Genomic DNA, 24,777 nt, shown 5'->3' with positions numbered 1-24,777 from the left:
TCTTTTTGGTTTTGGGTTAAGATATTAAGACCTTCCCTCCTCCCTAAAGAAAAAGCAGGCGTCTTTCCTCTTCAATTGCTCTAGCTTAATAAAAGCAAAAATTGTAACCACTCTGAATCATTGAAAGGGCCCTTTACACTGAGTGTATTCTAAACACATCTTCAGGTCTGCTGGCAACTTTGTTCCTTAACCCAAAGCCTGAATACTAATAATGTGAAAAGTCTGACATTATTCAGGCCACATAACTGCTTTCCTCCTGAAATACCACCTTGTAAAGATAGAGAAAATGGTAAGTTATAAGTAAAAGATGAATATTAAAATAATGCGGATCACGACGGTCAGGAGATTGAGACCATCCTGGGGCTAACCACGGTGAAACCCCGTCTCTACTAAAAACTACAAAAAAAACTAGGCGGGGGTGAGTCGTGGCGCACCTGTGTAGTTCCCGGCTACCCGGAGGGCTGAGACAGGAGAATGGCCGTGAACCGGCGAGCCGGAGGCTTGCAGCTGGAGGCCTGGAGATCCGGCCACAGCCACTCCAGCCTGCGGTGACAGAGCGAGACTCCCGTCTCAAAAAAAAAAAAAAAAAAAAAAAAAAAAAAAAAATAAATAATAATTAATAATAATAATAATAATGCTATTGGTCTCATTCCAGAAGGGTGGTCCAGAAGGTGGGTCAAGTTTTCTGAATTAAAGCAAGTTGATTGCCAGGGAATGACATATTACATATCAAGGTTGGTCATATATGTAGATAAAAATAGGTGGATGACACTTGAAGGATGCCACAGTGTTAGCTATCTACACCAAACTTCCACAGACAGTGTGCTGAAGTTCCTGAAATTTCTTCTTTTGGAGTTATTCATTTGGGTTATTATTGTCTCCAGAGAGCTTTTATTAAAAAATTATTGTAAACTAACAAAAGAGGGTTGCTGTATTAAAATAAATTATTTATTTATGAGATTGGTGAGTTTTGCTCTAGAAAGAAGGCATAAGGATGTGCATGATATGAAACTGAATCCCAAGGAAATCGTTTAGTGACTGTGAACAAGAAACTCTTCTACTAAATCGTAACTCTCTGAAGAGAAGGCCCTAATCTTATTTATTTTTTACATCCTCCACTTTGCTCAGTAGAGTGCAATATATCCATTTCAATATAGGATTTAAGAAGAGATTTCAATTGAAAGAAGCATTAACAGGGATTGAAATGTTTCCAAAGAACTGCTTAAGAAAATCTTGGAAATGGAGATGCAAACGTGTAGGAAAGAATGAGACCATCAACCATATATTTAATTGTAATTACTTCAGTCTTTTTTCAGGAGGACACCCTGACATCAATCCTCAAGCCTTCAAATATTCAACCTCCAGTTGGGAAAGAATCCAGTTCAGGGTGAAAATAGATGAGGTTTTTGCTCTGCTTAGAACCATATTGCAATAGCAGAAATGTGCTTAATATATTTACAAATTCTCAGTGATGTCTACTTTGCCAGTAAAGCTCATCATTAGGCCAGTGTCAAAAGGATTGATGGACTAGATAGAGGTAAGAACAATAACTTTTCAGTATCTTACAAAGCAGCATTAACGGGGTAGCAGCAAGAGCATGAGCTCTGAAATCTCAACATCTGGGTTTAATATCTTGGCTTCATGGGACTTTGGAGGTGTGATTTATCCCTTGTAGGGGTCAGTTACCTTTTCAAAAATGGAAACAATGGCATGCATACTACTGGATTAAATAAAATAATCTTTATCAAATGTAAAATCTGGCCACAAATAATAATAACCTCTATTCCCACTTTATACAGCAAAATGGTTCAAAGAACACTAAAACCATGTCCCACTACAGTTATTTTCAAAAAAATTTTGGTCAATTTTTAAAAATCGTATTGGAAAGGAAATTTTTTGTTGTTCAATAACAAAATAAAGAAATATCAAACAAGAAGAGGGATTATTTCCATTTCTGTTTCCCTACAAAACTTTGATTTTCCTTTACATTTTTTTCCAACTCTATCATATACTTAGGTTAGCCCTACTTATGTCAGGATCTTGGTACATTCTGGTTTCTCTAAAGTATGAAACACAAAAGAAGAAAAGAATGACTGTATCTGGGTCTTTTTCATACATGACCAGACAGGTGTAAAAACAGACAAAAAGCAAATGGAAGGACTGCTTCCAATAGAATAGTAACTGGCATTAAGTTGGAAAGCAGTGGGGAGGGCTGTTCATCTTGTTCTTATTCTTGTTTTGTTTTTGTTTTTTTTAAATAAACTGATTTCAACCATGTCTATAAAATAAACATAGATGGTAGGATGACTTGAGATTTGTGGTAGGGACAAGGTAATAATAGCAGAAAAGACAAAAAGATATATAGATAATGCTGAGAGTGTTGATATAATTATTGGAGATTGTATCAAAAGAAATCTTACAAACAAGATTCAAATTAAGAGTTTCTCCTACGCAAACCAACATTGTGATTCGGGTTGGTCTTTTATGCTTTTCCAGCCAGCTTTCATTATTCTTTCCTCCATTTCAAAACCATACACAGCCCTTCCTCAACAAACACACACAGGCACACAGGATTGATGATTACAATAAAAACTTGCTTGGCAAATATTCTGTTTCCTCACAAGGCCTTGCTTTCTGTTGGGCTGATTCAACACAATCTATGCAAACTGAAACATTATAATGTATCAACAACCAAAGAGCAATAGAATAAAATTGGGTAATGTTGTCTTTGAAACTTAACTCACACTATGTTGGCAGTTAAAAGATCAGACCTGCATTCAGCATTATCACTCCATAGTCCAGATCAATTTTATTGAAATGCCCTATTTATAGAAATAGGATCTCTGACCTCATGGAATGAGAATGAAAATTCCACATCACACGAGAGCTCAGAGAACGAGAAATGCACCATTTGGAAAGACAGGGAGATCCTTTGGAACTAGAATATCTCAATATTTTCATTTTAGAAACCTTTAAAATAGACTTAGTGATGCGAGGCCAAAATAAATAGTAATTCTTGAGTGCCAGATGTGCTGGATGATATTGATAAATAAATAGGTATACATGTCTTCAAATACAGCAAAACAATTAACTATAGAGAGAAATTGTTTTGCCTTTTTCTTCTGGTACATTAAGGAGTTTGCAACTTGCCCATAGTCAACTCATGGCATGACAGCAGATTCGGAATACAAATGCAAGGCTTTTAAACTCAGAGAACAGTTATTTTTATCAATACAATAAGCCATATTTTTATAAGTACAAAAAAGTTATTTACTATATTTAACTTGGGTTCTAAGGAAACCGGAGTAAAGAAAATTCTGCTGCTCCTATGATTATTTCTTATAGAGAAACAGAGCATGCTTTCATAAGTATTTTAATTATATGCAGCGCCTTCCTAAAATAGAGTGAACTTTAGCAGAGGATTTATCATGACTTTCTCATTTATTTAAGCAAACTGCTTCGTTGAAGAACATGGCAGTTTGAGGTCTTTCCACCTCTTCATCTCAAATCTACCACTACATTTTCACATTTAATTAAGTTTGTATTTATGAAGCCTTCCTGTCTGCAGAGCAGTTCAAGGAAGACATAACTAATACAAAATCTCTAAATGTCAGCCTCCGGAGAAGTGAGATTTCTTCCTGAGAACCAGGCTCTCTGCCCACATTCTCCAGCCTACACTGATACACCAAAGGACACCAGTGTTATTGCTGATCTTATGCAATATGTCTTAAAATAAATGCACGCAAGGCATTTATTCTATTTATTTTCTTCTCATCTAGAAAGTTATAAAATTGCCAATTTTCAATTGCACATTTGAAAAACTGTTCTCATCAACCTATATACAAATGTATGTTGAAAAATATTACTGGGGTTCTCTCCTTTTTCATTTGAGTGTGCCAAGCTTTGAGGAAAAGGCAACCCTGGAAGCAATTTTGATGGCTCATATTACTCTTCCACCTGTGAGTCTAACAATATCTCCAATTAGCTTTTTACTTGCATTATCGTAGTTTTATTCCTTTTTTTCTCCATTAAAAAAATTATCCATCGTTGCCGGATGCGGTGGCTCACGCCTGCAATCCCAGCACTTTGGGAGGCAAAGGCGGGAAGATCACCTGAGGTCAAGAGTTCGAGACCAGCCTGGCCAATATGGTGAAACTCTGTCTCTACTAAAAATACAAAAATTAGCGGGGCACAGTGGCACACGCCTGTAATTCCAGCTACTTAGGAGGCTGAGGCTGGAGAATTGCTTAAACCTGGGAGGCAGAGGTTGCAGTGAGCCGAGATCGTGCCACTGCACTCCAGCCTGGACAACAAGAGTGAAACTCCATCTTAAAAAAAAAAAAAAAAAAAATTGTCCCTTGTTTTATTCACCTCTAATGCACCCTTTTGATGAGAGAGGGATTCACACCCTATGGCTATGAGGATGGCCACACACACTACACTAGACACTAGGAAGATGAGATCGACAGCAATTATTAATCACATCCACTCACAGTCTCGGGGGAAGGGCAGTGCATGCCATGAAGAACCACATGGATATTGCATTTAGGAACAGTGGACAAGCAGAAGCTGTGGTGAAGTGACCCCTGAATCCCAGGGAAGGATGTGATTAGCTTGTATGAATAGCTCTGTAGGCTGGAAAGGAATTGAAACCTGCTCCTCAGGGATAAGCAAGCACTATGCTGGTCCCATGGTAAGGAAGGTTGTTTGACCAGAGACGTTATCCATGGGAGCAATGTGAGGAGGAAAACTTGTTGTTAGGCCATTTGAAGCTTTTCTGGTTTCATTAGATGTTAAGGCAGCACATAATATAGAATATTAAATTAGGCTTTATACTTCAGGGATCTTCATTTATGTTGGCATATTTTTGAGGACTTAGTTTATCTAAGACAACAGACTATACCAATATCTGTAATGTCTACAGACTTGGGCTATTTGTTACTCAGTTTTAAAGAGTATTTGTTTTCAGGTGAGCGAAAGCAATAGGGAAAGTATTGTTTCCAGTATCTTATAGATGAGGGCACTGAATTTAGAGAAATCATGTTTGCTTAAGATCCCAGAGCTAACCTGTACTTGGGTTTGAAATTAGGTCTCTGTTTATGAGATTACTATACTCCTTTTCTGATATGTTTTGTATGTATGTTTTGTAATAATATTTTGAGTTGTTCTTTACAAAACCTTTTATAAAGACAGCAGAATAATTATTTGAGAAAGAACAACTATTGCCGTGTGGCGTTCAGTAAGCATTCACCAAATTAATGGCTGAATACATTTATGAAATGTTTCCATCCTAACTCTGGATTACATATTAATAGGATTTTATAATATTTTACATTATGAAATAACTGCATAACAAATGTGCTTTAAGTACATTTGTGGTGGTCAGTGGGCTTAATAAGATGGTTAAAACCTGGGCTAAGTACATTCTCATGCAATCACCCAAACATGGAGAAGGAAAGACCAAGCTTTCTTTAAGGGAATGCTGCTTAGAGTGTCTTTTCTAAACCACATGTAAGTCCTTTGTTAAACTGAACAGTTGATCTAGAATGGACGGGAAGTATGCAGTCTCAGATTCGAACATGCCGTCATATATTCAAAACATTTGTTGGCCAGTCCAGGCATTCTGACGGAAGCAGAACCGAGATGGACAATAAACAAATATATGTTGTTTCAATTTTTTAAAAAATGGCTAGGTGGCTTTAGGCCAAAGATCCGGAACAACATACAGGCATAATTCTGGCTGCCTGTGCTCAGATGTCTACCCGACCCTTGAATGCATGAGTAAAATAGTTCTTCCAGCCTTGTAGCTGGAAGTACCAATGTGCCTTGGGCAGTAATTCAACTTAAAGATAAAGATGAGCCAACATATCCCTTATAAAACATAAGACTCAGGATTGTCTGCAAGTTTCACGGTCTCTATCATCTCTTGAGAAATTCCAGAGTTTAAATAGCTCAGCAAATGATGACCCTTTGAATTCTACAATTAAAAGATGGTTTGCATGATTTATAATCCTTTGGGTATATACCCAGTAATGGGATGGCTGGGTCATATGGTACTTCTAGTTCTAGATCCTTATCAATCATGCTGCTATAAAGACACATGCACACTTATGTTTATTGCGGCACTATTCACAATAGCAAAGACTTGGAATCAACCCAAATGTCCATCAGTGACAGACTGGATTAAGAAAATGTGGCACATATACACCATGGAATACTATGCAGCCATAAAAAAGGATGAGTTTGTGTCCTTTGTAGGGACATGGATGCAGCTGGAAACCATCATTCTTAGCAAACTATCACAAGAACAGAAAACCAAACACCACATGTTCTCACTCATAGGTGGGAACTGAACAATGAGATCACTTGGACTCGGGAAGGGGAACACCACACACCGGGGCCTATCAGGGGGAGGGGGGGGGGATTGCATTCGGGATTATACCTGATGGTAAATGACTGAATTGATGGGTGCTGACGATTGATGGTGCAGCGACCACCAACATGGCACAAGTATACGTATGTAACAACCTGCCACGTTATGCACATGTACCCTAGAACTTAAAGTATAATAATTAAAAAAAAAAATGGTTTGCTTTGTCCCTCAGACACACTACATTGAAAATGCATTGAGAATGTGAATTTTGGGGTTTACTTGACACTGGCATACATGATTGTCTCTAGGGGAAATGGTTCTCTTCTCTGATTTACTTGTGTGTGTTTCTGTTTATTTTCCTTATGAGGTTAATAGAAGTTTCTGGATTTGTTGCTATTTCTCCCTAAGTAGCAGATTTTTGTTTGTTTGTTGTTGTTGTTGTTGTTTGGTTGGTTTCATTTTGGTTTTGGCTTCTTGTGCCAAAATCACATGGAGAAGACAGTGGAAAGCTTTTCCAAAACTGCTAACAGGAGACAGTAAATGGAAAATATTCTAAGCAGATTTATTATTTTTATGCTGGCTTGTGGAGTTTCATCTCCTTTTGAATGTGATGAGAACACTTCCCCAAGCAAGTTTCCAGTTTTAAATGTGAATAGGAATACAGGAATTGACATATGCATTTTATCTTGAGAATTTTATTAAGTCCCAAAAGAAAAACAGAAGCCCAAATAAATATATTGCTATAATTCAGATAAATAACCGAGTCCAGTTTCCTTTAGGATTGTTAACCACTTTGTTAAAAAATAACTTTTGGAAGTTATCTGTCACTCTGTATATGTTATTTTAATGAAACTTGGATGAATATTAATAACATATATTCAAATATTTCCTAATCTATAAGGAACCCATATGGGTTTTAAAATTAATACAACTTCCAACTTTTTGTTTGAAGGCGTGTACTTACTATATAAATTCAGTCAAAATCTTGAAGCCTGGATTAGTTTGGTTACTTACCTGTAGTTTTATTAACTATATTTTCTACATTCTAGAGATGATGAAGACTTTATTTTTGTTGTTTAAATATAAATTAATGACTAACTTGAATTCAATTATGCTGATAATCACAGAAGTTAGTATGCTTGTTTGGTGTAGGGGGGTGTGTGTGTATGTGCTTACATGTTTTCAGAAGTAGTATTGGAAGGAAATTCTCAGCACATATACTGGCATTCAATGTTACTATAATCTTTATATTTTCTCATCTTACTTTTCACACACCACACATGTGCACACACACATGCACACACATACAGATTCCACCTACACATCCCTGTGAGTACACATCTCTATTAATACTTTTCTTAGTTAATGGAGAAACATTTTTTTTTCCAGAGATAATTGAGATTAATTAGTAGTGTTAGGTGATCAAAGAGACACCCAAGTTGGGTCGCAATTCTTTTGTTTAATTTGTATTTTAAATTTTAAATTGATCAAGTATAGCCATATATATTTAGGAGACACAAACTGATATTATGATGTATGAATATAATATGAAATAATTGAATAAAGCTAATTAATATATCAATCACCTCAAATACGTTTCTGTTTTAGATGATAACATTTGAACTTTACTCTTGGTGACTTTGAAATGTACTTTCAAAAGTGCTTTTCAAAATATATTTTGAATGACTTTGAATTTCATTTGAGGTTGGTCATCATTTGCAACCTTACCCTTGGGAAGTAAGATTTTTTTCTTAATTTTTAATTGTAAAATAAATTTCTTTTGTGATAGGTCTCTTTTTTTCTTCTGGGAACTTGATATTCTTCCTCTCACGGACAATGAACACTTTAACTGCTCTTGTTTCCCACTATAATTTGTCTGCTAAGAAACTAAGAGAGCTGCTGCCTCAAATTATTGCCTGGATAGAATCTCATGGCCTACATACTAACTTTCAATATTTGGCCGATTTTTATTCTAGTCATATTTTCTATGTCCTGATCATTTTAATATATATAATTAACCTTAAATTTTGTTTTGGAATATTAAACTTATAATAAACAATTAACTTTATGTCTTCCATTACTCTATCTTAAAAGATTTTGGATCTTAAGAGAAGAATATATGCTTAAAAGTATATCAACTGGAATGCTTCACTGATTTTCTTAATCATGTGACTTAAGTCCAGATAGAATTGATAATTTGCTAGGGTCATTTCTTCTGTGAGAAATAGAAGAATCTTTTCATTTATCCTTCACTACGAAGAATTGTATAGTCTTCTTGGATATAGAGACAGTGCATATACTTTACAAGCAAAAGAACAGTATATATTCTTTTATTAGTAATCTTGAAGAAATTTCTTCAGCCTTCATTAAAGCTGTGAGGAAACAATGTATGCAACAAAGATGACATCTATCACTTATTGAATGTTCGCTTTGCATCAGACACAATGCTAAATGCATTTTATCGATTGCCTTATTTAATATCCACCATAAACTTGTTTATTGAGTATTCCTTTATTTTAAAAATAAGAAAACTGAAGACCCAGTGTTAAATATATGTGCATGCTCATAAAGTTAATACATGATAGAGCTGAGATTTTTTATTTATTTTTTGAGATAGAGTCTCACTCTGTCACCCAGGCTGGAGTGCAGGGGTGCTATCTGGGCTCATGGCAACCTCCACCTCCTGGGTTCAAGTGATTCTCCTGCCTCAGCCTCCCGAGTAGCTGGGCCTACAGGTGTGTGGCACCACGCCCGAATTTTTTTTTTTTTTTTTTTTTTTTAGTAGAGACAGGGTTTCACCATGTAGCCAGGATGGTCTTGATCTCCTGACCTCGTGATCCACCCACCTCGGCCTCTCAAAGTGCTGGGATTACAGGTGTGAGCCACCACGCTCAGCCAATATTTGAATCTGTATTTGTTACAAATAATTTATTCATGAGTGTTATTAAATTGCCAATTAAAAAACGTTGTCATCAAGACGTAGGTTTATTTCTCTTTCATTGTAAAATCCTATTAATATGTAATCCAGAGTGAGGATGGAAACTGTACTTACAATGTCCGCAGACATCCAGGCTCCTTTAGTCCTTACCTTTCTATCATCTTAGGCGTAGTTCACACATCCTCATATTCAGGTGGCAGCACATTGGAGGGAGCTGGACAGGAAAAGAATGGCCTAAGAGGGAACAAAAGGTATAGAAGTCAGTTATACCTCTAGAAGTCAGTTAAGGAAAGTTCCAGGAAGCTGCCTAATGGCATTTATGCTTATCACTCAGTGGCTATAATTTGCCAGATGGCTACAGGACTGACCAAGCAGATTCTCACTGAGCAGACTTACACCTCATGTAGCATCCTAAGAAACAGCCTTTGTCAAAGCAACATTCTCTAAGGTTGATACTCAGGTGGGATTTCTCACACTGGGCATCCGAATCTTCACTAGAGGAGGTGATATGTTTTGCAATCATATTTTGAGTTGTTCTTTACAAAACCATTTATAAAGACAGCAGAAGAATTATTTGAGAAAGAACGACTATTGCCCTGTGGTGTTCAGTAAGTGTTCACCAAATTAATGGCTAAATACATTTATGAAACCATAACTGTGCATTTTTCTACAGTCAAATTAAACATACATATATAACAAACTAAAATCATTGAACAGAAATATTCCGATGCAAGCTTCTAGTTTCTCCACACTAAGTAAACAGGGAAAGCCCTTTCAGACATGCATTCATGCATTCAACAATTTTTAAAGTACCTATTATGCACCTGTATTTTCTTAGAATTTGGATATCAAAGAACAAGAAAGAATAAAACCAAGAAAGATAAAACAATTACTACTTTTACATAACCTACATTCTATCAGAGAAAAAAATGTATATACATATATATACTATATATATGACAAGCAAGAAGTAATTCATAGTATGTTAGATAATTTTAAGTGCTATGCAGAAAATTAAAGCAGGAAGAGGGATAATGATAGCTAAGGGAATATTCTGGAGTGATTTCACACAGAAAATTGATTTTCCATCAAACAAAACTAAGGAAGTCACAACACTTCCTATGAAAAAGTATAAATCTTTACCATGGATTTGGCAATTTGAATACAGCATGGCAGGAGGCAGGTAGTGTGGCAGGGAAAGATAAAGACTTCTTGTGTCACTAGTTCATGAGAAATTTCACATAAGCTCTTCGATTATAAATGCAGGTATAATGTCATTGTTTCCAAAGACTGTCCTGACTTCTTGTCTTCACTGATGTGAACAAGTACTTGATCTATGTTTGCAAGTCTGTTTCCACTAAGAAGTGGAATTGGGAATACAGGGTCTTTGAAGTCCTGGAAGATATTGCTTCCTTGTTTTGCTACAGACTTTTGCCACAGAACATGGTCTGTCTTACTGCCCAAAGAAATCATGAAGGGTGATATGTTCAGAGAGAGTGGCCAACATTCATTGTTTGTTTGGGGGTTCATGATATCTACTTTTTATCTTGCATATACTTTGAGTTATGTGTCCAGATAAAGGGAACAGTTCATTTGAGTGCTATGTTTTCATGAAAAAGGTAGTTGTTGTCTTTGTTAGAATGTAATGCACAGTTGTAGACAACAAAGGGCTAACTTTCTAATAACATTTTATAGTTTCTTCAGACTGCAATTTGTTCATTCTTTTAAAAATGTAAGCATATACATTATGTATGTGTATATACACATAAAGTATTTATATGTATACACACTATATATACACACACATATATATACACACACGCACACATATATATGTGTGTGCTCAGCCCTCTAGATCCATGAGTTCTGAATATGTGGATTCAACAACTGTCGGTAAAACATATCTCAGAAACTTTCAAAAAGTCAAACTTGAATTTATGGTGCACTGAATACTACATTGAATACATGCAAAGGAAGTGATGTATAGGTATTGTATTACATATTATAAGTAATCTAGTGGTTATTTAAAATATACTGGAGGATGTGCACTTGCATACAAATACTATGCCACTTTATATAAGGGACTCTAGCTTTTGTATATTTTGGTATTTGCAGGGGGTCCTGGAAACAATCTCCCATGGACACAGAGAGATGACTCTGTGTGTGTGTGTGTGTGTGTGTGTGTGTGTGTGTGTGTGTGTGTACACGTGCATGCGTGTGCGAGCGTGTGTGTATACTTTTTTTAGAAATAATGGGCGATGGAGGATGGGGTACAGGAGCAGAAGATCATGGAGGTGACAACCCATTTCCTGCCCTAGCTTCCTCCCCGCCGCCCCACCACAAGTGCTAATCCTAGGTGAAGCCATTTCAGAGAATAAGCTCTTCCTCGCCTCTTCACTTCTCACTGTCATCTTTCTCCCCTCCCTATATTTCTCAGGCTTGTGGAGCCCTAACAGTGCTTTTTGGCTCTTCAGGTTCAGTCAACAAACTGATAGGTTCATCATGAAAGCTCCTGTGACCTGGAAGCTGTGCCATGGACTCTCCTTTGCATAACCCTTTTAAATTATTGTACTTACTGCATGTTCCTATTGTGCAGAAAATACTGCTTTTTCTATTTTGCAGAAAAAGGTGCAGAACATGAACAGTTTAAGAAAGAAGACCCAAGTAACATCTGAACTTTATAGATACACTTTATATATAAAGAAATGGAAATAAATTTATTTGTTAAAATCTCACAAATAATATTCCAGGTATTCTGAAGTTGTGCTTCATTTTCTTTTCTTATACTGTGTTGCTGAGTTAGAGACAAATGGACCATTCAGGCCATACTTATTTATAAATTCAGGTGACTGAAGATGGACCAAGTCTTGTATGCCATATGAAAAATGCAGAACATTGTGGTTAAGAGCTTGTTTTTGAAGTCAGACAGGTGCATATTTGAATTGCAGCTCTGTCTATTACTGTTTTTTTTTTTTTTTTTTTTTTTTTGTCTTTCAGGGAATATCTTAACCTCCCTAGGCCTTATTTCCCCATGTGCTTAATCAGAAAACTTACTTCTCAGGGCTGTTTAAAAAATTTTAAGATTTGCGGCCATGAGACAATAACTTCATGTGCTTTATCTTAATAAATATTGTAATATGTGACATAAAGCTTATTATCTTATTTTCTAGGGGTTATGTTTGTTACTGGGAAGGGTATAGGTTTTGGAGTAAGTTAGAACTGCATTTAAGTTTTCTCTGCCAACTACTGGAAACCTTTGAAAATAGCAATGTATTAATAGAAAAGACACTCATAGAAGGAACATATTATAAGGAGGTTTTCAATTAAGTACTAATCTAGATTATGCAGAACTAGAATTGGAGGTTCGGAGGCCAGGGAGGGAGATAAAAAAATTAAAAATTATTAAAATTATAGGTAAAAAAAGGAAAGTGATGGAAAAGCTGGTTATTTTAAAGATCCTATTTTATTCAGGTAGGGGAAAGCTGGGGTTTAATAGTCTATTTTCAGGCTGCTGATACAGACATACCCGAAACTGGGCAATTTACAAAAGAAAGAGGTTTAATGGACTTACAGTTCCATGTGGTTGGGGAGGCCTCACAATCATGGTGGAAGGCAAGGAGGAGGTCACATCTTGCATACATGGAAGCAGGCAAAGAGAGAGCTTGTGCAGGGAAACTCACATTTTTTTACACCATCAGGTCTCATGAGACTTATTCACTTTCATGAGAACAGAATGGGAAAGGCTTGCCCCCATGATTCATTTACATCCTACTGGGTCCTTCCCACAACACACGGGAATTCAAGGTGAGATTTGGGTGGGGACACAGCCAAACCATATCAAGGGGATAATAAGCCCATAATAGGATTGAAACAGTATGTGTCAATGGGAAAATACTTGGGATAATTTATAAAACAAGTTACTTAAACTTTTAAGGAACATATTATGTGAATTTTACGCACACAGTTAATCAGAATTGAAAATGTAGGAAACATTTCCAATTTCATTCTATGTCAAATACAACCTTGCTTACCACACCAGAAACAAAAAGGAAAGTTGCCGATTGATCTCACTGATGCATACAAATGCAATTAAAAAAAAATCTTAAATCAGCTAGATATAGAGAAAAATAATACATGATAATTAAGTTGCCTCCTGAAAATGCAAGAGTAGTTTAATATTAGGGAAGCTATAAGCCTAAGTTTATACTTGAGAAAATAAGAATTGGAAAATGCCCCTTGAGCATTTCGATAGATGCATCAAAATTTGATAAAATTTGACTCCCACTCATAACTAAAAATATCCACAAACGAGTCACAAGAGTGAATTTAATTGATTTATTAGAGAATATGCATAAAAACAATAACCCTATAGGAGTTCTCCTGCTGGCAATGACATCACGACTGGAATTAAACTAATCCTTCTACAAAGTATATCTATAAAAGCTGGATTAAATAGGTATCTGGGAGAAATAAAGAACATGAAAGTAAGCATGTAAATGCCTCTAAATTACAACTGAGTAAAACTCCAATTAAAATAATTTAAATATAAAAATACATGCCAGCAATAGTACACAATGAAAGAAAGCGGTAAATAAAGTTAAAATTTTGTAAGGTTGTAAATAAAGTTAAAATTTTTTGTGTGTGAAATGGCAAAAATCCAAATTTAAGGCAGATATTAATTTAAGACATATGTTGTAATTTCATAAAAACTCACTAAGTAAATACAGATAAATCTTCAGAGATGGGTGGGTTGGTTCTTTATGCTCATTCTTCTTTCTTATTCTGATTTAACCATAAACAAACTGATCAAATTGGGCACTTTTTCTCCCATCTTAGCTGTGTTACATGCCTCAAGTCTTTGACACTTCCCCATAGCAAGGAAAATAAAGAAATGTAAGAAGCAAACTGTCTAGGATCAGAATGGCCCACTGCTTTGAGAGCAACTTTGACTTGAAAGCACCTATCTTGCACACACTGTAAGTGTGGTCTCTGAGCATACCTGTTCTGCATGAAGGAACTTAATTGGAAAAAAATTCTTTTCTCCAACTGAGCTTACTGTTTCTCAATCCTATCTGTTCCTTTGAAATGAAGAATTGGTTAGCACCATCTGTTGTGCTCATCTCTGCTTATGCATCAATCTAATGTCTCTCCTTTCACCCCGGTCTCACCCAAAACATCAAGAGCGGCAACTTATCTTCTGATCATTACCCATTTGTACCTCTAGTCTTATCTTCTCACGGAGGCCCTATCATATGACATCAAAATTGTGGAGGGGTGTGGTGTGTAGACAAGCAAGTTTATGTCTACACAACTCAGACTTTTCTGTATGCAGATGCACTCACCTTTTCCATATTTTCTTCTGAGAGAAGCTCTTATTCCAGCCAGATGCAAAATCTTGACATCACCTTGTAACTGAGCCGCTTGACTTCAAAATGTGTTTAATTTTTCCCCCTTTCTCTTTTCTCCCTAGTCTCTTTTCTCTTTTCTCCCTAGTCTCAAGACATAACCGTGAAGCAAACTGCAAGAAGCTTTTTCCCTTAACTTTGAAATACACTTCATATCCCCCCCTTTCTCACCATATTCTCCCTTCACATTTATCTATCTGCGTGATACTACCTAATTATGTGCTTACTTAGAAGTTCCAGGGGTTAATTGTGAGACAGAGAGACCAAGCCTGAATTTTCAGACCCAGCTGTAAAATTCCAGCGTTTACCTCAAGACAACTAGTCAACAACCTGGCCATTGCTGACATGATGCCAGCCTGAACTCCAGGTGGACTGAGACACAAGATAGTCACTGAAACAAGACATACAGACCTCAGAATCAGCACAACTTGATATGCCTCCTATGTCAAGTTCTCCTTTTTCAAATAAGTCCTGCATGCCTTGCATATCAATTCCCCCCTTTTCAAGCCTGTGCCTTTTCTCCAGAAATTGAAAGTGGCCACTTTGGATGGGAATCTGGTCACTTCCCCATTACTAGTTTTGGTTAATAAATTTTTTTCCACCGTACCTCAATGTTGTCACTGGGCTCTGTAAGTGGCAATCAGACAGAACTGCATTTTGTTACAACCTGTGATTCAGCCTTCTTCATGGTGTAGTTTGTGTCTATCTCCACATCATACTGCAGATTTTTCTCCTGTGTCTTCCCCTAAATTCTACTGCCAGCACATCCATCTCAAAGTGGGATTGCATATCCAGCTTCTGTAAATGCTGCTCTGATAACATTACTTCTCATCTCAAACTGTTGTAGTATCTCTCAGTTCTTCATTACTCAATGTCCCTGCCTTACTTGCAACGTCTTCTTTAAGCTGTTTCTGCTTATATAGCATTAATTTTCATGAGTTCTCAGGATATTTCTTTTGTTTCTGCTGAGTCAGATTTACATTTGTTATCTTTCATATACTATTTCATGCTGTTCCACAAACTCATACTACCTTTTTATTTATTTTATTTTTTTGTTATACTTAAATGCTCTATTCTCTGCTTCCTACGTTTGCATAAACTATCAAATCTCAATGCAATACTCATTCTTCCATGGATGATTGATAGTCTCCTCCCTCTTCCTCAAAGTTTATTCATTTCTATCCCCTCTGAACCAGCACCTACTGTTGGTTAAAAAAAATAGCATTTAAACACCTGCAATAATACATATTTGTTTACCCAATGGATGAATAGCATAAAAATGCATTATTGATTCTGGTTTCATGTGTGCTAATCTTGTTACTCCTTGTACACTCTAAGCTTGCTAAATGCTTGCTTTTTAACTGGATAGATAGAGATAGGAGAAAGAGAGACAGAGTGGAAGAGCGAGAGGGAAAAACATTGATTTATACTTAAAGAAATCCCAGATTGTGTCTAAAACAGTACTGATTACAAATCCTTGCTGAATGCTTTTGTTGATGGACATTTATAGTGCATGCATTTTTTTATCAGAGGATCTGATGTACGTAAATACATCTATATTTTTAATCACAAAAGAATTTGATATTTTAAAACATATTATTTCTGATTCTGTTCATATTTGAGGATACTGACTGGGAGATGACAGAAAAGACCTTCTGTCCCTTCAGTTCAAAATCTTGATCCAAATGATGGTTTATGATTGAATATATATGGAAAAATTATACTACCTTAAATTGTACATGCTTTAGAGTATGATAGATACCTCAATAATAAGTTTAAAAGGTATTTAAACCGAATACGAGTGAGTCACTTTAATACTACCCAAAGGAAAACTAATGCAATATTGAAGAAAGATTGTCACTTTCAATGTTGAAGTTAAAATCGCCATTTCTATGGATTTTGGAGCACTCTATAATCTCTAAATGAAGATCTAAAATAAAAACCCAAAAGCCTAAATATAATTATATATGACAGCTTCTAGTAAGAAAATATTCAATAAAGTAATGGCATTATATATGGAATATAATTCTGGTACAGAGCGCTGGGAAAGTAATGATTCTCTTACAATTTTACAGTGTGCTAATGTACGGGCAGCACTGATATTTCTAATATGTTGACTACAACCACTCCATGAGCTACCAGGACAGTTTATCTTTATTTCAGAAAAAAAAAAAAAAATGGTGAAATTTAAAGAGGACACATCATTAGCACAAAGCCCTGTGATGGTTAATGGTTAATTTAGAGAGCAAATTTAGGTAAGCTCACATCTCTTCCGATTATCTCTATGTTAAACCATACACATACTTGAGACCATTTACAAACGTGTTTAAATTTATGTAAACTCATGAGGAAGTGGGACTAAAATCTAAGCAGAATGATACTTATTTTAAATTGCTTTGTTCTCTGTCTCCCATTTCCCTGACCCTGTTTCACGTGGCCCCAGTGCTACCTAGAGTTGTGTGCTAGCAGTTTTCCCTGGGTGACATTAATTTCACCAAAACATCTCTGATTGCTCACCTTTCTGGCTCTCCAAGTACCTATCATAATACTACTATTGCATTTGTGTCGAAATTCATGCTTGCTTAACCATTTTGATAAGAAACTTATTATGAAACAATGAAAGTTAGTAATAGCATATTGGGCTATGTTCTCCACTAAAGTATCTGGCTCTTCTGGATTAAAATACTGTATTAAGGTTTCTAAGAGTCAGAATGTAAGAGATCTACATCTATAGAATATGTATGATTTCTAGTTTCTTTCCTGAGCCCCAGACTTCTTTGCTGCATTGAACTCAGAGCTGAAGAACTAATCCAGAGAAATTCTGCAGTTATTTGGGATCCACTCTCATCCCTTTAACACTCCAGAATCAAATATAAACCCTCAAGTAAGTAGCTTTTAAATACGATGAGATAAAGACAGGAGGGGAGGGGAGAGAAAGACGAGAAGAAACACACACCTTTGCATTCAAAAGGTAGCAATACCACACATCATGTAGCTTCTGGAAAACTCCCTTGTACTCTTGTGAAATAATAAGACTGGCAATAGTGTCTTCACATTATTATTAAATTATTTTTTACTTTTTGGACCCTTGAAAGGGGCCACACCTTAAGAATCCTGTATCCATGATATTCCTCTGCAACTTAAGGAGGTTGCAGTAAGAGGCATTTTATGTGCAACAAATACCTCTCAGTAATATACTGTAATTATGTGTTTATATGGCTTTAAGAGCTGTAATTTTAAAAATGACAACTGCACACATAGGACTTGCATGGATGTTGGTGTTCCATGGTATTCACTGAGGATAAGGAGGAGTCCTTATCTAGTACCACCTCTCCCAAAGCCTGACAGTATCCTTCCTCCACAAACAGTCAAGTCTTCCAGAGTACAAAAACAAAATATCTCTTTAAATATAACATCTAAAAACCATATATTATTTTTATTTTGTATATATGTATATACAAAATAATTTACATATACACACATATACTTATATATATGTATATTATAACAAGTAATATACATACACACACATGGATACACACACACACACACACATATTTCAGTAGAGTGTGGTGGAAAGTGAAGATTCCATGGTAGATGTGATTCAGGAAATAAGGAATTTTTTGTGAGATAGATTACACACTAATTTATACTTAATTTTATAGCATCAATTAATATCCTAATATCTTTTCGCACACCTTTAATTTCAGAATGGAAACACTTTCACACACACACAAATGTCCATGAGAAAGAAGGGCCAAAGAGTGCTCCAAAAAAAAAATCGCTTAGACCCTCCTGACTGATAACATAATTCCAAAGTCTGGACCTACTTTTTGCATAATACTACAGAGTTGCCAAAATCTATTTTTTTTTTTTTTTCCTGCTTGAACACCTTCACTGTTATTTCAGACTGTGATCTGTGAATGCCAAGTGTTTGCATTCCTCAGTGTGCACCAACACGTGTCTGTTCTTACGGATGTTTTACCCAGCAGGGGCTATTATAGCCCTCATCTCCAGATGGCAGACCAAATCAACAGAGCATATGGCATTTGGGAAAATAAAAGTGAACCATTCTTTATTCTTTCTCTGTAACAAGCTTATTTCTGTCTCCTCCGGATTTTTACTTTGAGGTGAATCTTTCAGAAACCAAAATTGGTTACTAATGAATGAGTTCATGTACTCAAAATATACACAATAATTTGAATTAAAAGTCATTCTGGGTCAAAATAAATCAATGGCATTGTTTAGAAAAATAACTGTGCTGCTATTTTACCTGGGTAGCCTTAGTGGGTTATTATCTAAGACATTGAATGTATTTATACCAAAACAACAGAAAAGAGGAGTACAGGAAAATGTACAGGAAAATGAGCCTAGCCAAGGCAATTGCATTTTTTATATAGCATCAATATATTGATTCTTTTACCATCAGTCAAACCAAGACAGATAACTAGAATTTTTAATCTGTTAACTGTCTAGGTAATCTCATACTTGAACTCCATTTTACATAGGGAATAAACTACAAAATCTAATTGCTTGAGCAAGAAACATGTTACTTACTTCAAATCATGGACAAAAGTGTTTACTCACGTTTTTGAATAAAGAAAAAAGTTGACTCCTGACCAGCCTCAGAATGTTATTTTTAGCTTTCTGCAGTTCATGCTGCTACTACAAGAGTATCTTATTTATTCCACTTTCAAACATAGTAACAAAATTATACTTATGAAGAGCAACTAATAGGCATAATTTCTATACAGGCAATTCAGCTTCGCTCATTGTGTTTTGTAGGGACTTTATAACAAAGTACTATGAACTAGGTAGTTTGAAATGATAGGAATTCATTATAAGATCACATTTACAGGTTCCGGTAGACATGAATTTTGTAGAAACACTATTCGATCCAGCACACTAATTTACATGATCATACATCAGATTAACTGCTTTGATAGGACAGTCATAAGCAAAATAGCTAGTGTAATTAATATTAATAAAGTTTTACATACAACTGCCTCTAGATCTGAAATATAAAATACATGAGAACATCTTCAGAAAGTAACAAAACAATGTTTTAGCCCCCAATTTAATTAGACTTGTATATCAAATAACTATAGCTTTGATTTTAGAGAATGTCAGTGTATCATATATTCACTTGCTTTTGTCATTTAGTGTTATTAACATCAAAATGACCCATGGCGGCTGGGCACGGTGGCTCATGCCTGTAATCTCAGCACTTTGGGAGGCCGAGACGGGTGGATCACCTGAGGTCAGGAGTTCAAGACAAAGCCTGGCCAACATGGTGAAACCCCGTCTCTACTAAAAATACAAAAATTAGTCAGGCATGGTGGTGGGTGCCTGTAATCCCAGCTATTCAGAAGGCTGAGGCAGGAGAATAGATAGAACCCGGGAGGCATAGGTTGCAGTGAGCCAAGATCGTGCCACTGACTCCACCCTGGGCGACAGAGTGAGACTGTGTCTCAAAACAAACAAACAAACAAACAAACAAACAAAAAACATGGCTTTAAAACAAACCCCAATTCTTGGTCAATTGTCTTACTCACTTTCCTTTTTAGCTGAGAACAAACAAGACGTTTTGGTAACTGAGGACACATTGAAGGAGTTAGGAGTTAGTAAGTCATTTTTCTTTCAGTAGATGTTTATTGAGTGCTTGCTACAGGCCAAGCTGTGGCTTAGATATTGAGGATTGGTAAGCAAACAAAACAGACAAGTTCTTTGTCTTCATTAAACTGACTTTCTAGTGAAGAAAAGTGTAGACTTCACTACTAGAAACCAATTGACTGCTGATATTGACCTATCAGAGGTCAACAACATAGAACAGACTGGCAAAAGGTGCAAATAATGAAATGACTCTTATTTTGAAGTTTGCTTAGGAGCAAAGATTGTTATTCTGATGCTGTTGACATCATACCACTCAGTTAAATAGTCCTGTTGCCTCTGTTGAATGTTTAAGAAGTCTTCCTTCCTCTCAATTCACCATCTTTTCATCATTGTCAACCTCTCTCATAACTACCATAACTAATCCTCTACTGATTCCAATTAATTTTATCGCCTAAGAAAGATTTCCTAATTATCCCTGGTTTAACCACTTCTATGTCTTGACTACTTCTTCTCTATATTCCAGTGCCACTATTCTAAAATCTGGCTGTGTTAATATAATAACTTTTACAATTCTATACTTCTATCCATTTGCCTTCCATATATTTTTGTCTTTACAATCTATCCAGAATAAATTTTTTATAAATGAAACTCCAGTCAGGTCCTTCTCATATTTAAAATACTTAATGATTTACTATCATGCTAGGATAGAAGAAAAATAATCTTAACACACCCTATGCATTCTTATGTGAATTGTTACCAACTTATTTCTCATTTTTGCCCATGCCTCTCTAGTTTACCACGCTTCAGCTCTACTAGCCTTCAATCAGGTTCATAATACTCTTTTGGTCACTTATGCCACAGGGCTGTTGGTCATATTCTCGGTGATTAGATTATACATCCTTCTCCTCTTTGTCTAGCTTATTACTGTCCTTATAAGTCTCAGATAGAGTTTTATTTTCTCAGAGAACACTTTGGACTCTTCTGAGAATGATGCCTCTGTTAAAAATTGTATTTAATTAGTAATCAAATGTTTATTCACATTATTCAAATAATGTTGTTTTCTCTAGTAAGACTATGACCTCCTTGAGAAAAAGGAAAAAGCCAGATTTCAGTCATGATTGTACTTGGCACAGAGCCAATTGTCCATTTTTGCTTTGGTTGTCTGCGCTTGTGGAGTGTTACTCAAGAAATCTTTGCACAGTCCAATGTCCTGGAGAGTTTCCCAATTTTTTTTGTAGTTTCATAGTTTGAAATCTTAGATTTAAGTCTGGATTTTTGTATACAATGAGAGGTAAGGGTTTAGTGTCATTCTTTTCCATATGGATATACAGTTTTACCAGCAACATTTATTGAAGAGACAGTCCTTTCCCCAATGTATGTTCTTGGCACTTTTGTCAAAAATGAGTTCACTGCAGATGTGTGGATTTATTTCTGGGTTCTGTATTCTGTTCCATTGGTCTATGTTTCTGTTTTTATGCCAGTACCATAATGTTTTGATTACTATAGCTCTGTAGTATAATTTGAAGTCACATAATGTGATTCCTTCAGTATTGTTCTTTTTGCTCAGGATAGCTTTGGCTATTCTGGGTCTTTTGTGGTTCCATATAAAATTTAAGATTACTTTTTCTGTTTTTGTAGAAAATGCCATTGGTATTTTGATAGGGATTGCATTGAATATGTAGATTGCTTTGGATAGTATGGACATTTTAACAATATTGATTCATCCAATTCACGAACATGGAATATCTCTCCAATTTTTTGTGTCATCTTCAATTTTTTTTCACCAATGTTTTATAGTTTTCATTCTACAGATCTTTCACTTCTTTGGTTAAGTTAATTTCTAGGTGTTTAATTTTTTTATCCCTATTTCAAATGGAATTCTTTCTTGATTTCTTTTTCAGTTTGTTTGCTGTTGGCATACAGAAATGCCACTGATTTTTGTATGTTGATTTTGTATCCTGGATTTGGATGCCCTTTATTTTTCTTAGCTGATTGTTCTAGCTAGTCCTGCAGTACTGTGTTGAATAACAGTGGTGAAAGTGAGCATCCTTGTCATGTTCCATATCTTAGAGGGAAAGCTTTCCATTTTTCCCCATTTAGAATGATACTAGCTATGTGTCTGTCATATATGGCTTTTATTACTTTGAGATATGTTCCTTCTATACTCAGTTTTCAGGATTTTATCATGAAAGTATGTTGAATTTTATCAAATACCTTTTAAGCTCCATTGAAATGATAAATAGAGATTTGTACTTCCTTCCCTTGATATGATGTATCATAGTGTTTGATTTGCATTTATAACCATCCCTTGGATGAACCCCACTAAGTCATCATGAATAATCATTTTAATGTGTTGTTGAATTCAATTTGCCTGTATTTTGTTGTGTATTTTTGCATCAATATTTATCAGAGATATTTGCGGGTGGTTTCCTTATTTTGATGTGTCTGTGTCTGGTTTTGGTATCAGGGTAATACTGGCCTCATAGAAGGAATTTGGAAGTATTCCTTCCTTTATTTTAGAATAGTTTGCATAGGATTGACATTGGTTTCCTTTAATGACTTTGGTAGAATTCAACAGGAAAACCATTGGGTCCTAGGCTTATTGTTGTTGTTGGGAGATTTTGTATTAAAGCTTCGATCTTGTTACTTTTTGATCTGTTCAGGTTTTGGATTTCTTCATGGTTCTCTCTTGGTAAGATGTATGTATCTAGGAATTTATTCATTTCTTCTAGATTTCCCAATTTATTGGCATATTGTTGCACATTGTAGCCAATAATGATCCTTTCAATTTCTGTGGTATTTGTTGTAACATTCTCTTTTATATCTCTGATTTTATTTATTGAGATCTTATCTCTTTTTTCTTTAGTTAATCTGATTAAGAGTTTGTCAATTTTGTTTAACTTTTCAACAAACCAACTTTTTGTCTCCATCTTTTGCATTGTTCTCTTCATTTCAATTCAATTATTTCTTCTCTGATATTTATTATTTATTTTCTTATACTATTTTCATTTTTGGTTTGCTCTTGCTTTTCTATATTTAAGATGCATTATTAGGTTCTTTATGAGAAGTTTTTCTTATTTTTTGATGTTGGTGCTTATAGCTATAAATTTCCCTCCAAGTACTGTTTTTGCTGTAACCCACAGGTTTTGGTATGTCTCATTTCCATTACCATTTGTTTCAATAAATTTTTAAATTTTCTTATTTATTTATTATTTTATTTTAAAATCTCACACCATCCTGCTCTGTGCTGTCCTGGATGTTAATTTTATCCCTTTGTTCAGCATATCCCTGCTGTATATGCTACCCACCTGCTAGTCACTTAGTAGCCATCTCAGTTATCAAAACAACTGCCACAGTATTACAGTGCTTGTGTTCAAGTAACTCTTGTTTTACTTAATAATCACCCCAGACTGGGCACAGTGGCTCATGGCTGTAATCCCAACACTTCAGGTGGATTACCTGAGGTCAGGAGTTCGAGAACAGCCTGACCAATGTGGTGAAACCCCATCTCCACTAAAAATACAAAACTGGTGGGATGCGGCAGCTCACACCTATAATCCCAGCACTTTGGGAGGCTGAGGCGGGCAGATCATGAGGTCAGGAATTTGAGACCAGCCTGGTCAACATGATAAAACCCTGTCTCTACTAAAAATATAAAAATTAGCTGGGCGTGGTGGCGAGTGCTTGTAATCCCAGTTTAATCAGGAGGTTGAGTCAGGAGAATCATTTGTATCCCGGAGGCAGAGGTTGCAGTGAGCCAAGATCATGCCCTGCACTCCAGCCTGGGCAACAGAGTGAGACTCCATCTTGCAAAATAAATAAATAAATAAATAAAATAAAGCTGTGTGTGGTGGTGCATGCCTGTAATCCCAGCTACTAGGGAGGCAGAGGCAGGAGAATTGCCTGAACCCAGGAGGCAGAGGTTGCAGTGAGCTAAGATTTCACCGTTGCACTCCAGCCTATACAGCAAGAGTGAAACTCTGTCTCAAAAAAAAGAAGAAAGAAAGAAAGAAAGAAAGAAAGAAAGAAAGAAAGAAAGAAAGAAAGAGAAGAGAAGAGAAGAGAAGAGAAGAGAAGAGAAGAGAAGAGAAGAGAAGAGAAGAGAAGAGAAGAGAAGAGAAGAGAAGAGAAGAGAAGAGAAGAGAAGAGAAGAGAAGAGAAGAGAAGAGAAGAGAAGAGAAGAGAAGAGAAGAGAAGAGAAGAGAAGAGAAGAGAAGAGAAGAGAAGAGAAGAGAAGAGAAGAGAAGAGAAGAGAAGAGAAGAGAAGAGAAGAGAAGAGAAGAGAAGAGAAGAGAAGAGAAGAGAAGAGAAGAGAAGAGAAGAGAAGAGAAGAGAAGAGAAGAGAAGAGAAGAGAAGAGAAGAGAAGAGAAGAGAAGAGAAGAGAAGAGAAGAGAAGAGAAGAGAAGAGAAGAGAAGAGAAGAGAAGAGAAGAGAAGAGAAGAGAAGA

This window comes from Rhinopithecus bieti, unplaced genomic scaffold, assembly GCF_001698545.2.
Source record: "Rhinopithecus bieti isolate Rb0 unplaced genomic scaffold, ASM169854v2 scaffold_8307, whole genome shotgun sequence".
Taxonomy (NCBI): Eukaryota; Metazoa; Chordata; class Mammalia; order Primates; family Cercopithecidae; genus Rhinopithecus; species Rhinopithecus bieti.
This window is presented reverse-complemented; position numbering follows the sequence as displayed.